Here is a 16357-nt window from a genome sequence, read left to right as displayed (position 1 = left end):
AACAAAATCCGGACACGACCTCATATGGGTTATAGTTGATCGCCTTATAAAATCGGCGCATTTTTTACCAATCAATGAGAGGACTTCTTTAGATAGGTTGGTTCATATGTATGTGCGCGAGATCGTGTTACGTCACGGCGTACCTGTATCGATAGTTTCAGACCGAGATCTGCGATTCAAATCAAGATTTTGGAGACGATTCCAAAAAAGTCTTGTCACCAAGTTGAACATGAGCACGACATATCATCCATAAATATATGGTCAAAGCAAGCAGACTATACAAACAATTGAAGATATGTTACGAAGTTATGATATCGATTTTGCGGGAAGTTGGGACGATCATTTACCACTGGTGGAATTCTCCTACAATAAAAGCTATCACTATAGTATTGGCATGCCTCCATACGAAGCCTTATATGGAACAAAATGCAGATCACCAACTAGTTGGGATGAAGTCTTAGAAGGAAAGATTCTAGGTCCCGAATTGGTCCAACAAATGAAAGAGACGGTCGAACTGATCCAGAAAAGATTTCTTGCTACTCAGGATAGGCAATGGAAGTACGCAAACCCTTCACAGAAGGATGTGAGTTTCTAAGTAGGCGAAGCTGTATTTTTAAAAGTGTCACCATGTAAAAGGTTGAATAGGTTTGGGAATAAAGGGAAACTAGCAACTCGATATATAGGTCCTTTTGAAATTTTGAATCAAGTCAAAAAGGTGGCTTACGAATTAGCTTTACCACCTCAGTATCAGCATATTCATAACGTATTCCATGTGTCTTTGCTTAAAAAGTATAATCCGGATGTTAATCATGTGATAGAGTATGAGCCGATAGAAATTCATGCAGATTTGTCATATGTGGAGCAACTTGTTAAAATACTCGACTGGCAAGAAAAGAGTCTTGGAAATAAGTCAGTAAGGTTGGTAAGAGTGCTATGGAGGAATCTCAAGGTCAAAGAGTCAACATGGGAGCTAGAGTCTGAAATGCGATCCTGGTATCCTCACCCGTTCTCTTAGATTTTGAGGACATAATCCTTTAAGAGGGAGAGGATGTTACGACCGGTATTCCATTTAATCTTTAATTGATTATTTTATAATTATAATGGAGTCATTTATAAAATTATATATATATGTTCTTGCGTGATTGTATTAATGTACAATAATTTTGTTAAATTATTTAAGAATTTCGAAAACGAGAAATGTATTATTTGCTCTTTTATGTGATTTATAGAGTGTATTTCTTATTATGAGAAAAATCGTTTTAAAATACTTTTATCAATAAATTTCAAAAGTGATTTTATAAATTTCTAAAAATTCTAAGCTATTTTATGATACCACTCTTGTAATTTATGAATTTATATTTTTATTTATAAAAATTTATTCTTGTTATTAATTTGATTATTAATTAGAAAATTACCCCATTACCCACGCATGCATTCAACCCTCAATTCAAAGACAATGGCACAATGGGAATTTCTAACTCCGCTAACTACTTCTACACTAGCCAAATTACCTAGATACCCTTGCATGTAAACATTGTTCTTAAAGGGAGAGGGATAGTATGGTAATTGTATAAGACCACTCACTTTTGCATGCTGTTAAAGATTGAATAAAATGATCAAAACAAAACCATCACTCAAACACACCACACCCCACTCCACTCATTTTTTTCTCTCTTCTCCCTCCTCTTCCCTCTCCTCTCGGCCGAAGCCCCCCTCCCCTATTCCCTTCTATTTTTTATTCGATCTCCCACCTTCTTTTAGAGTAATTCCACTTCCTATGATTAGTTTACAAACTTCCCAAAGATTCTTATGTTTAAAAGTTGATGTTTTATGGTTGAATGTGGTGTTTTTGTTTAAACTCAAAGATAAACCCTTTGATTCTTTTGAATCCAAGGTTTCTCCATGAGATACATTACTTATGTGCTAGTAATATGTATTTTTGTAAAGGAATCTTGATAAAACTGTTTGCATGTTAGTGATAATTCTTGATATAGCTATTTATAGTCTTGCATGTTAGTTTTAAGATGAGATTTTGATGAAAAACCATGATAATTTTGCTAATATATTCGAAAGCATGCATGTATGGTTCAACTCTAAAATTTCAAATTTGTTTGTGCATATAGGAGTGGTTACCATGTTATTTTTCTAAATTTAATTAAGTTCAGTTAGTATGCATGATTATTATTGTTGGTTAAGTGCTAAAAGTTGAATTTGGTAAGAAATGATCTCTCTTGCTTAGTTGAAATCTTGTTGATGGGTCACTTGAATTGTTTTCGGTAAATTATTTGCATGAAGGTGCACTAGGGTATGAATGATCTCCACACCAGTTGAGGCATTAGTTGAGGGTATTAGTGCAGTAGGGTTGCTTGGTTAGAGGTTGAGTTCTTGGTTTTAGAGTGAATGTTAAGGTGGAAGGGTTAGAGTAGGATATTTCAAATTTCCAGATTTGCGCACTAGTTGTAGGTGAGTTTTGAATGGGCATTTCTTAGGTCTTGGTAGGCCCGAACTACAGAGAGTTGGGAATTGATATATATTTGAGTCCAGAAATAATATATTTAAGAAAACTTACCATTTGGTAAGGTGCACACATGAAAACACTAAATCTGCCAGAACAGGGGACAGTTTGGGTTTAATATAGTTTAGAGGTCATAAAGTGGTGTTATGTGTAGGCTCTCATTAGGCCTTTATTAGTACTGATACTAAGAAGTCTAGGGAAGGTTTTTAAGTCAAAATATATTGGTTTAGAGTTAGAATCAATGGTTAAAATTGAGTCAAAAACAGGGTAATTATAGGTCACCAAGCAGATCTGTGTCAACTTTGAGGGTAGGCCCAGGGAGGCCTAGGTTAGAACTTGGTGTCATTCCAAGTGAGTAAGTTAGATTTAGGTCTTAAGAGTCCAGTGGGATAGTTTTGCGAGGAAGTCCTAGAGCAAAATAGTGTCAAAGACCCTAAGTCGCCCAAGGTGTCTCCAAGAGAGTGCAAGTGAGAACACTATGAGTTAACACTTAGTTTTGTGAACCCTATGAGCGAGGCTTAAGTGAGACTTAGTGTTTTCAATTAAATAAATGTCATTAGGGTGTAAGGCGTTATGTATGGTCAAGAGAAATAAGATCACCAAGTTTAGGCATTTCGAGTTTCGAGATTAGTAAAGTTGCACTACGATAGTCAATTTGTGGAGATTAGTTGAGTGAGATCATTTAATACCCAATGATGCACCAATTCTAAATAATATATTGCATGTAATTATCTGTGCTTATATTCTCCAAGTTGTTATAGTGCTATATATATAGAGTAATGTGTGTTGACTTGAGGTCTTATGCAAAGTAAGACGCTAAATGCTACTTGAAGTCAAATTGTGCATTATCATTAGGGTCGATTGTTCTTATAAGAGTCTTTTATAATGAGAGTTATTATTATTTTATAGGATCATATGAAGAGAGGAAGCTTGCCGTCAAGGTCGAGTAGTGCTCCTGGTTGCTCCTAAGCCAAGTCGAGTTCTAGATAAAGCATTCTTTAAGGCAAGTGCACCTCCCCTATATAGCTAATTTTATGCTAGTGTTTCTCCCTTGTCAATTATATTTTTGTTCAAGTACCTTAATCTTAAACTCAGTTGTTACAAATGGTATGCCATGCCTTTAATTATTTCAATTGTTCCAAGTTGATTTATGCACTAATAAAGATCATTCGCTTATCTACATCTTGGCCCAAATTGACTTAGTATCTATAATTGATATACCTCGATTGCTATTATCATACTAAATTACCTTAATAAGCTTAAGTATTTCAATTTCCTTGATCATATAACCACTATTGATATTCATCTTTGATGACCCTGCTAGTGAGAGGTTAATTTATTTCTGATAAAAGTTCCATAACTCCAATCCCTGACTGATAATTTAAACTCTATTGTTTAGGATTCTTTTGATTTCTCCCTGGCATCATTTTTATAAAAGATAATTGCTCTTCAAATAAAATAATATTTTCTTGAGATTGGTGGATTGGACTATGTTAGGAATATGTTGTGAACTTGATGATAATTTAAACAAACCACCTTAATAGATTTAACTTAGTGAATTTTGTATCACTCGACGGATGATCTAATATAGTCCCGACGGATGAACTTTACAGTCTCGACGGATGACATATTGACGTCCATGGAGTGAGTTGCTTATGTAACAAATAAGTATTATAGCACATTTTTGCAAACATCATGTATTAGTCAAGTAGATTGTGTAGGGTTCTGTAAGTCATGTTGACTACTAGATTGATATGAAGAATAGGTTGACTAATTATAAATATGAAATGTCTTGTAATTCTGTATAAGTGAAATAGAGTCAAGTGGCAAATAGACTCCCGACGGATGATCTGTAAGACTCTCAACGGATGACAAACATAGTCCCGACGGATGATCAAATCCAAATAGCTGTTGAAAGTGACAACACAGTCACATGCGTTGGGTTTTTGCAAAAGGATTGTGGCAGCCTGTTAAGAATGAATTTGAGAACAAAGAAGCATTACTATTTCCATGCAATTGTGAAGATATTCAAAGATGCTGGAATAGAGTAATAAAGTAGCATGGAGTTAGTCTAGGTATGTTTTATTTTATTATCTTGTCTTATTGTCATGTAAACTTGGTGATATATAAACCAAGTGTAGCAAGTAGAACAAATAACTAAGCAAGCCTATTTTCAGAGAAACATATCAAGCTGTATTCTGTAAGCATTTCTCTGTAGTTTAGTTGTTCAAACTTGTAAGCAGTTGTGAGCTATTCAAAGCTTCACATGGTTCTCATTTGATCTATATATCTCTAGTGGATACTTTCAAATCCACCAGAAAGTTTTAAAAAACTTGTGTTTTTATTACTTAAGTGTTTTGATTTCCATCACCCTTTTATTCCGCACCATTGCTAATCAAACACTATTATATTTATCAAGGTAGAACATTCCTTAAATTTGAAAAAGTATCCAGAATTACATTCAACCCCATTCTGTAATTCTTGTTGTATTGTTAGGGAATAACAATTGGTATCAGAGCAAGCTCTTGAAGTAAAAAGAGTGTAAAGATCACAACAAACAACAAGATGAATAAAAAGGATGTTGGAATGAAGATTCCATTTCTGGACAAAGACAATTATCACCACTGGAAGGTGAAGATGCACCTACATCTTCTTTCCCGAGATGAGGCCTATGTGGATTGCATAGAGAGAGGTCCTCATGTACCAATGAGAGCTGCAACTGGCAATGAGCCATCTGTTCCAAAACCTAGGCATGAATGGTATGACCCTGATATTGAGCAAGTCAGAAAAGATAAGAAGGCTATGAATATATTGTTCAATGGAGTTGATGGTGATATGTTTGATAACATCATTAAATGTAAAACATCCAAAGAAGTTTGGGACACAATCCAGATTATTTTTGATGGTACTGAGCAAGTAAGGGAGAACAAGATGTAGCTACTGATTCAGCAATATGAGCATTTCCACTGTGAAGAAAGTGAGACTCTCACTGATATTTTTAGTAGATTTCAGAAGTTACTAAATTCTCTAAATTTTTCATGGAAGAGTCTATCAAACAAAAGGCTCTAACCTCAAGTTCCTTAGATCTCTTCCAAAAGAATAGAAGCCAATGACAGTATTAGGTCCCAAATTATCGTAGAATGGGGGGGTGAATACGATAATCACTAAATTAAAAATTCTTCCGAATCTTTAGCGGATATAGATTTAGTGCTCGGTTAGTGGTTCCGTCTTCTTGAGAGGAATAGTGTTTGGTATAATAAAATGAAGAACAAAATATATTCGGGGAAATATATATTCGTATATAAATCTTCGAGGGGTGTTGCTACACTCCGGTAAATAAATTAACTGGCTACAATCTAAGAACAATAACGTTCCTAGCTTCTACAAAGATTTACAAATTAAATCCTATATATTAATCTAGCTTTTGTTTGTCTAAGGATTGAATTACCGGGTAACAATTATAATGCCCCTATGAATATACAAGAATTAAATCGGGCATTATAACGTTACTCCGATGAGAAGTTAAATGGATAAACAAAAAGCTTGAGCTTCTCTGTAAATCTTTGTTGCCATTTTTCCACCTCTCTTGGGAGAGAAGATGAACATAAAATGATCAAAAAATGAATGGTTCGCAATCTTCTACTGCAAAGTGTGACTTTATCCAATAAAATGTGTGGCTGAGGAGAGAAGCACTTCTGTGGCGACCAGGTAACTCATTTGCCTGATTATTTGTGTGGCGACTAAGTGTTACTAGTAAACCAAAACAAAACAACTGCTCTGTGGCGACAGGATGTGCGTGGCGACCAGGAGGGGGAATAATTCTTGTTTTCTGTGGCGACTCACTTATACTACTACTACAACAAGTACATCAAATGTACTTAACAACCAAAAACTTAAACTAAACTTTATGTACACGTTTTGGTTTCCATTTTCTTTTATTTCTTTTTTATTTTATTTTCTTTTTGCTTTTTCTTTTTGTTTTGTTTTCTCTCTTTTTATTTTCTTTTTGTTTACTTTTTTTTGTTTTTCTTTTCTTTTAGTTTAAATTTTAATAAATTAATTTATAAAATAAACTTAAATATAACTTATATAAATAAGCTAATTTAGATTTATAAAATAAACTTATTTAAAGTTTATAAGATAAATCATTTTAAGTTTATTAAATAAATTATATTAAAGTCCACTAAATAAATTTATTTAATTTACCAATTAAACTTTTAGCTTCGCCAATTGCCTGAGCTGTTTAGCTGTATATCCTGCACACCATTTCTCGTACTTTAACAAATAAATGTTCAATCCAAGTACGTTCCTTAACTTAACAATCCTTCTATAAATAATACCCAGATTCCTTTCACGAGCTGTTGACGCCTAGTGAAACTGGTCTGGTTCACAGATGACTAACCCCGATTCAGGTCTTCGTATTAAAGCCTTGATTAAATTGTTAAGCTTGCCTCAACTTTATTGCTTCAGACACTGATTGTCAATAAACAACTTCACTTTCACTGGAATCCTTTATGGTACTTAAGACAACATCTTCATTAACCTCTGTCTATACCCTGTCTTCAATTCTTCAGATTCCTATGCTTCGAACACTGTCTATCTTCAATCAATGTCAATACACTGAAATCTTCCGGTAGCACTTGTATACTGAATCTCCAACATTTCTGAAACCCTGAAAGTCTTTAACCTTTGTTCTTTACTGAGGCATGATCATATTAATGAACTTCTTTCAGTGACCTGTAGACAAACTTCAGGCTTTCTTCTAATCTTCTGATTCTTTGTATTTTCCTTGTCTTCATTCTTCCTGATTTCTTGTGTAGACGTAGTATTATTAACCTGTCCTATTCTAGTGTTGTTATCGTGTTGAGTTATCACGTAACTGTTCATACAGCTACACAGTCTCACCAACAATCTCCCCCTATTTGATTGTTAAACCTAACAAATAAATTAAATAGAGAGAGGATAACTCAACTAACAACTAGAAAAAGTAATGTACCAGGACTTGTAAATAATGCTACTGGTTTTCTAGATCAAATACTGCATTTCCAGATTTTTTGAGTAACTGAAATGAAAGATGCTTGTTCCTCTAGCACTGAACTGATCTTCAAGTAGTTTCATTTTCATTTCCTTGGTTCTTCAAATCTCTGTCAGATAATACTTCTCAGTCTTGAAGTAATCATCAACAGCTTCTTTTGTACAACCACATTTCCTGTTGAGAAGCGCATATCTCTCTTACTTCTCCCCCTATGAGAATCAGCTGCTTAAAGGATATCACCTTCGTTTACCACCTCTCCCATACAATAGGATCCGCAGATAAAAACTAATGGTACTCCCCTTTTTGAAAACAGCTTCTCCCCTTATGAAGAATAGTGATGAACCAAACCACTTCTTTTGATTACTAGGAAATCACCTTGTGTTTTACCACCTCTCCTGTACAATAGGATTCGTAGTTACAAACAACAATGGTGCGGTGTAGTGTACATATGCTTTACCTTTTTTCTCCTCCCTGTTATTTCTCCCCCTTAGTTGAGGAATCCTCCAAACTAGTATATAAGCTTTTATCTCCCCCTTAAAGAAGGAATGTATGCTGTTGTCTGAAGGAGTTCTCATATTTTACTTGGTTGGAAAAGAAATAACAAATCAGAGTCTGATCAACCATGTCGACTGACTTCAGTGTTGATCATCATGTTAACCAATCTTCCTAACTCCTTATACCTCCCAAATGTGAGATCACCAATTGTTACCAATTATTAGCTCCCAACTTGTTAGATCCCGAAGTATTCTAATCCAAGATGTAAATGTTAGGTCCCTAAGAGTTAGCTTCCAATCATAAATTGATTTGAGAGTCGAAGTATCAAGAACCATGTTTAGGGATAAGGAATGGGATATGGTATTTTTATCTTTCTTCCTCACTGTGAGTGTGTGATTCTGTTTCGTGTACCTCACAAGTGTTTCACTCTTCTTTCCACTCATGTTTACACTCATTCTCACAAGTGTATCACTCCTCTCATAACTCCAAAATCCAGCTGTACCTGCAAGGAAAATCACCTTAGCCATCCTTAAGGAGGTCACAGGTGGTGCAATGAGAGTTCGCAAATCCCCATCCTTGTTAGACTCGTCAGATGAATCTGAGTCATAATCTACAAGTTGCTAGTTTCCCTTTTAGGGTTCCAGATTTGAACTCTGGGAAGGTAAACAATGATCCAAAGAATTTAGCATAAAGATCAAAGTTTCCTTCTAATGTCTGTGAAGACATTTCCTTGTGACTCATCAGGTAATATCTGAATCATTGTCAACAAGTTGCCGATCTGCACCTATGTCAGATCCACTATCCGCAGATGCATCCAGGTTTATTAGGCCTGGGGAGGTAGATACTGACCACTGACATATGGCTATTGGATCAGTATCCTCTCCTAACACCTGTAAAGGCAATTAGTCCATTAGAGAACCTTGAACAATCGATTATGACCGTAAAATGGTCAAAACTCTTGTTTCCGTTAACTCATCCTTTGTGTGTGTAACCTTTCCTTGTGCATCAAGAATTGCTTATGTTTAAGGTGGTGACACTACATCGGATGCCTTGGCCGACAGGCGAATTTCAATAGATGCACCCTATTGAGAGGATGAATCTAGTGACTATTTTTGTGCCTTTACAGCCATTATATCTTTTTGAGAAGATGTATGGGGGCTAGCAGTTGTCTTTGTTTAAATACTACTCATCTTTGTAGGAGACAGAGCTACTGGGTTGACTTCAGAACCTTCCTTTTGTGGTGCACTAAGGCACTTTCTCCCTCACGCTCATTCATAATTCATTATAGTGGTAAGAGAGTGTTGGTTGGTTCTATTTCTGTGTTTGTCTTTATAGTCTAGGATAGAAGTTGTGGGTTTTTAACCTCATGACTATCAAATGAAAGAATGTCATTGGAGGTTGAACCTGTATCACAAAACATATGGAAATATAGAGATAAAATGCACTTAAGATCTATATTGAATGAAAATTATGCATTTAATCTTTTGAGAGAAATGATGTACAATAGTGATTTCAAAAAGATTTTAATGAAATAAGAAATCACCAATGTAGAAAGAAGTTTGATTTTCTCCTAAACTGCCGTAGGTACGATAAACTCGGCCAAAATATGTGTTCGAGTGCAAAAGTCTGTTTTTATGCCTAAAAAGATAAATGATTTGATAAGACACAGACTGATGACCTAGCAGTATTAAGAAGAGAAAGAAAGATTTTGTCTTTCAATATGAATGAGTTTTTGTAAAAGCATTGATCACTTAGGGTAAAGTTTTTCATATCAAAAGCTCCATAATCTATCTTTATAAGATTATAATCAACAAAATTGTTTATTAATAAATATCCTTAATAAGACTGACTATGTTGCTGATTTCAAATTATAGTGAATCTTTCAGATATAGCAAAGCATATAAATTCACTAGAACTTAAAATCTCACAATTATCTGCAACAAAATATTAACAATATATCATTGTCTGATACTTTTCAAGTAATTTGAATACCAATAATTATGTTGCATCCTATTTTAAATATTAAAATAAGATATCAATGAATTAAATATCAATTATCTATCAAAAAGACATCAGCATTCAATTTCATATATCATACAATTGTTACCTCCTAACAATTGTAATATCTTAAACAATATTGGTTCGATAAATAAAGCAACATTAACCAACATTGTCTTATTTGCAATCTTAGAAAAATATTCTAAGTTCCATATACTTTGATCCATTAAGTATTGCATCTATTATCAAAGTGTTTAGGAATTTGCAAGTAAGTACAAAAATTATTCTAACTTGACAATATATGGTTACTTCTAATAAAGCAATTAAACATTTTAACCATAGTTGTACTCAAGAAAAATTTCCACACTTTCTATATTAGTATAAGTGACTGAATATAAGCATTAATTACTTAGAGGAGTTCTAAGTAATGTCACAAATACTAATACTTCACAATTAGTTCATAGTTAAACTCTTAACTAAATATCATTAACTGATATAAGTCAAGAAATTACACAAAACTAATCATGCTACAATCATGTTCTGATTTTGTTAAATTCACTAAAACCAAAATCTCATAATTAACTTATAACACATAAGTTACAATCAATATACTAGATATCAATTGTTAACAGATTTAGTTATAATCAACCATGCTGCTTTTTATTTTAAGTTAGTTTGAATTATGGAGCAAATAACATCATTGAATTGCTTCAATTTCCATAGTCCAAACTGCCCAAAATAAATACTAAATAAATAAATACTAAAAGTCTATGATTTAGATACTAGCACTTATAAATTTTCATAATTATCCTTGAATAATCACCTATAGGATATATGACTTATATGCATGGCAATCACTCTCTGGATAATTATTAATTTTAGAAATACTTTCTAAGCATATAAAATATTGAGAGTTTTATATACATGACTTAGAAAATACTTCAACTTTCAATATCAGTGATTTTAGAAATAAGCATTGATTACTTAGAACAAAAGTTCTAAATAATATCACTAATACTAAAAGTACCACAATTATTTGTACATGATACAAATAACTATGCTGCATATTATTTTAATATAATTCAAATTATGAGACTGATATGGAATGGAATTGTCTATAGTCATAATTTAAATCAATTGAAATAATATTCAAACTTAATGTTATAATACTTAACTACCATAAATGTATTTGACATTGTAATCATGATAATCAAGATATTAGCACTAAGTACGAGGTACTCGATTACTGATAAATTCACAAGTCCTTTAAATATTAAAAATTTAATACTTGTGAACTTATATGAAGAATTCCTTACAGATGGGATTTCCAACTAATATGCAATGAATGATATCCCACACTTACAAACCAGTATTGAAAAATTAACTTTATCAAGTGATTTAATAAATGTTTCTGTCAGTAACTCTTTGACTAGAAGAGATGCTCTCGGAATAAATGATACCTGGTGTGAAGGTGCTTTCTCATAGAGTATTCACAGAGTTGTTGGATTTGAGGTTGTTTCTTATCATAACAAGAAAACAATCTTCTTCCACGAAGTTGACAGCTTCCTGAGATGCTTCTTCTGTCACTTAGGTTGACAGCTTTAGAGATGCTTCTCCTGTCTTTCTTACAACCTGCATAACCTGTATCTATATAGCCAAACATGTTAAGCATAATATCTTTAGGGTACTTTACTCCAAGAGTTGATAGTCCCTTAAGATATCTAATAATCTTGTTAATAGCTATAAAATTGGATTCTCTAGGATCCACCCGGAACCTTGCACATTAGCATCTTGAGAACATTACATGTTGTCTATTAGCATTTGAGTAAAAGAGTGAGCTCGTCATACCTCTATAGCTTGTCATTATACCTGAGTTGCACTGATCAAGCTTTAGTGGTTTCTATTGGTAAGTAGTCTTGGCATGTTCAGAATCTTCCAAATTTTGCATCTTCAAAAGATCCTTAACTTACTTGTATTACTATCATTCTTTTGGTTTACTTGTTCTCCTAAAATAATTGTTCTTTTGCTGATCCCCTAAAAGAATTATTCTAATGGCTTTCTTAAAGTAATCCCAAAAAGAATTGCAACCTTTCCAACACGCTCCTCCATACCTACTCTGCAATTACTTAGCAAATAATCTTGCACAAGTTTTTGTTAGTAGACCAACATATAATATTATCATTATATCACTGCACATATAAAACAATATGTTTGTGCCTAGTGATAAGAGAGTTATTAATATGACAACTCTACTAGTTCATATTAAACTGTAACTTCAGTTAGAGTGCCATACAATGTCCTTGATGATTTCTTGAGTAGTACACTAGTTCATACCAACCTGAAGTGAGATTGTGAAGAAGAAATATGCATAGTCCAATAGATCTGCAACTGCAAAGTCCATGAAATGTGGTGCATTGACTTCCTCTTTTGACTCAGCAACCAGGAGTGCACTTGTACAACTCTACTAGAGTCCAATTCCAAGTGTAATGTGCATCAGGTGCCTGATATGTCGTAATATCCTCAAGTCTTATCACTGGTGCTATCTGTTAGATACTACTTCCTGATAATAACCTAGTATCCAGTTTGGCCTTATCCCTCGTAACAATGCCATTGTCATCCAGTATGACTTCTGGTTATCCTTGTACCAATTACAATATTGTCATTTGGTTTGGATACCAGCTTCCCTACAATCTGCTTGCTGACTGATTGAGTTCATCTTGTTTTGCAATCACCCAATCAATCTGGATCTATCAGAGCTTATATAATTTTCTTAGTTTCTTCTTCAGATAGAAAACTAGAGAAATAATCATTCGTACTTAGTAGCCCTGCTAATCATTACTCCATCATCTGGATCACTTAAGAGCTAGACTTTGGGAATAGACTTGACATCAAACCCTTTATCTCAGCAGATATGTTCTTGTTGTGTTCTCTGAATTTTCAATATGGTGTAGTATCTGACTAGTTGCTCCTTCTTTTGCTCCCCCAAGCTGTTGCTGGGATTTCCTGAAAATCCTTACCCTTGCTGACTGGCTTCATTAAAATAATGAGTTATGCTATACACTACCATTCCACTGCTTGGATATAAATCATCAATACCATAAATTTCTCCTTTAACAGCTTGGAGCAGAGAGTTGTTGAATTGTGCACTTAGACATTTAATCATCGTTTGTTGATCAACCACAAATGCCCTGTAGGTTGTATACTCCACTGAGTATCCATGAAAAATATCCTAAAAAGTCTTAGCTGCAAATGCCAAGATCTTCAAACAACTGAAAACATTTCATTGTTTACTTCTTTAGAACATTCTCTCCAATCACTTTCAGGTTATTCAGTGTTTGCTTCTGTAGGCCATTAACTCATTAGTGGTCTTCATGTATACATCCCGATCAAGGCTTGATCTTACTTTTTGCAAACTATTTTGACTACTCCAACCTTTTGGTATTTATAAAATCTTGATTAGCTTGTCATTTCCCTTGTAGCTTTAATCAAGTTCTGGTTCTTCCTTTGTACCACTCCATTCTGACACGGAGCTCTCAGTGCTGAATATGTCTCAAAATATTCTTGATGTTACAAATATTAATCAAAACTGCTTCTTGAATTCAGTCCCATTATCTGATCACCAGATCATTTCTTTTACAATTGCTTCCAGCTTGATCTTCTTTGATGTGATCAATCACCATATGTGATGTCTTGTCTTGAGAATGCATGAACAACAACTTTGTTTAATAAGAGTAGTCAACCACCATCACTAATTTATATCTTTGCTTTGATGTGATGTTGTATTTTATTCCTCTTTCTGACATGCCTCATATTTATTGTCTTCTGAATTGAAGATGAGGCAGTCCTCTCACTAACCATTTTTCAGAAAAGAGTTCCTTGAGTTGATGTTCAAGGGTGAGAGCTTCTAATGCCATATCTAAACTTTTTTCAGATGAAGCTTTACTGTAGAAACCATTGACTTCACCTTTCCTGATAGTCTAGCCACGAGCATATCCTTTCCTTACTCTAAGAGAGCAAGCTTCTCAATCTTCCTGCTTCATATGAGACACTAATCCTTCATTGAATTGACATTTTGTCCTTTGATGCAGAACTGTCTGATAAGAGGATTTATGCCTTGATTCTCCAGCAAGAAGTTGCTTCAATTGTTATAAATGACTCCAATGATTAGTTTTTATTAGTGATAGCAATTGTTGAATCCATGATGACATCCCTTTTCTTCTTAGCTTGTCCCGTAATGAAAACCTTTGCTGTCATCTCCAAATATTATTGACGGAATAGCTTTTGTCAATCACATTTAATTGTGAGGCTCTTTCTTTGATCATTTGCCTTGAGTATGAATTACCAAGAATACATATGAATCACTTAACCTGTTATGTCTTGCACTCACAAATGAATTAACAGTTCTTGGTACCCAACTTATCAGTTTGGGTCCAGATGTATTAGAGATATTATTATAAACAGAGATTACAATAGTTGCTACCTTATAATGCTAATTCTTATCTTTGACTGACCATCTTCTCCATTTAAATACCCTTGACAAATTTGTCTCTAGGCTAGGGGAAAATGGTTCCAACCTTACATAAGGAGGACTAGCAATCTTTACCCTATTGTAATTCTAAACATGCCTTTTTTACAATTAATGCAAGTACTAAGAGATGCATTCATGGCATTGAAATAGACAAGCATTGTTGTAACACCCCCAAATCCGGGGTCGGGGATCCGGGTTGTCACGAGTTCCGTTTCACTTAATAATACTTAATCTTAATAATCAACAACCTACTGCGTACTGTGACCCCACAATATACACACACACCACAAGTTATAGTCTCAGAGATGAATATCAAAAAATAAGACAAGTCATTTTATTCCACAATTATAAGCCATTACACCTCAAAAGGTTTTCTGAATAAATTTATATATTCCTTGCCATTATTACAATTCATAAATATACACAAGTCTGGCACAACAAAGTTGAAAACCTAGCCTATTGGTAGTTCCTACCTCAGCTACAACGGCATTAACGCCTACAGGAAACTGCGGAACGTTTCTTAACCACTCACGAATTGGGAGCTTGATCATGTTCATCTTGTCTATCTGTTATTGTGTGATGAAAGAAGAAAGCAAGGGTTATAATGCCCTCCAGACCCGGGGTTAAGTCTGCGGGTTACGAGCTAATCACCAAACATGTACAAGCTTATTAATAAATATTAAAGAAATGAAACCAAACCCCTTTAACACTAACCAGGACCTTTTTAGGTTGAAGTATGAAAACAAGAACCACTAACTACTTTTATTACAAACCAACATTTAAAATCTCACAACTTTCTTTATTACAAACCATTGTCTAACTCATTTTAAACTAAGTTCAACTTTTATTCAAACACACATAATATCTATCAACACTCCACCTGCTCGGGCAACTCAAAGCTTTCTTCCTGGACTGTGATCAACACCTTGGGTATAAGAGGATCCCGAGGCTTGACCCGCTTCTTTACCACTCGTGTCCTGACGGGTTTCATATTCCTTCTTAACTGAAATAATAAGGTGAATAATAACAAAAAAGGGTGAGCCAAAAATTGCTCAAGAAGTCTACAAAATATACACAATGTTAAAGCAACTGAATCCGTAACCCAGGTTTATCTGCAAAGATATAACCTCATAAGAATAAAAAGAAGGCCATTACTGGCGAATACAAACGAACTAAACTGGACTCAAGTTCGCAGCTATACCCTGCTGATCAGCCAGGATACTGTGCAGATCTATATCTCACTATATAGATCCCGTCGGGCACCCAGGCACTACGGCCCATCTCAAGGATCCGGTTATGTCCTGGTCCTTAGGATTAAGTAAACTTAATCCCCAAAAGTAATGTTATCCAGTTCCTGGAATAGCAACCGGAACAATCGGTATACTTTGATATATTCCAATCACCAGAATATATCAATAATTGTGAATAATAATTGGAATATGAATAATGAATTCAAATGAAAAGAATAAATCAAGAAATGAAATGAAATATGAACAAGAGAATTAAAAGAGTATAATTGTAATAATAATCTGAAGAGAATATCACTATTTTGAAAAATAAAATAGAGGAGAAACTTGCCTTTTGTGCGACTTACTGCAATTAAATCACTTCCGTCTATTCCCTACTTGACCTGCCTTGCTGGCTTAGTTTCTGTTAGCAAAATAGACTGGTTAATTCATTTTGTACTTCGGTTGCACCTTAAATCGACTTCATTTTGTTCCTACTATCTACCCATACGCTTATAACCGACTCGAATATTACATATAAGCAAGTAAGACTCGATTAA

This window comes from Apium graveolens, chromosome 7 (genome assembly GCF_009905375.1).
Source record: "Apium graveolens cultivar Ventura chromosome 7, ASM990537v1, whole genome shotgun sequence".
Taxonomy (NCBI): domain Eukaryota; kingdom Viridiplantae; phylum Streptophyta; class Magnoliopsida; order Apiales; family Apiaceae; genus Apium; species Apium graveolens.
The sequence above is the reverse complement of the archived record's forward strand: the minus strand, read 5'-3'. Positions refer to the sequence as shown.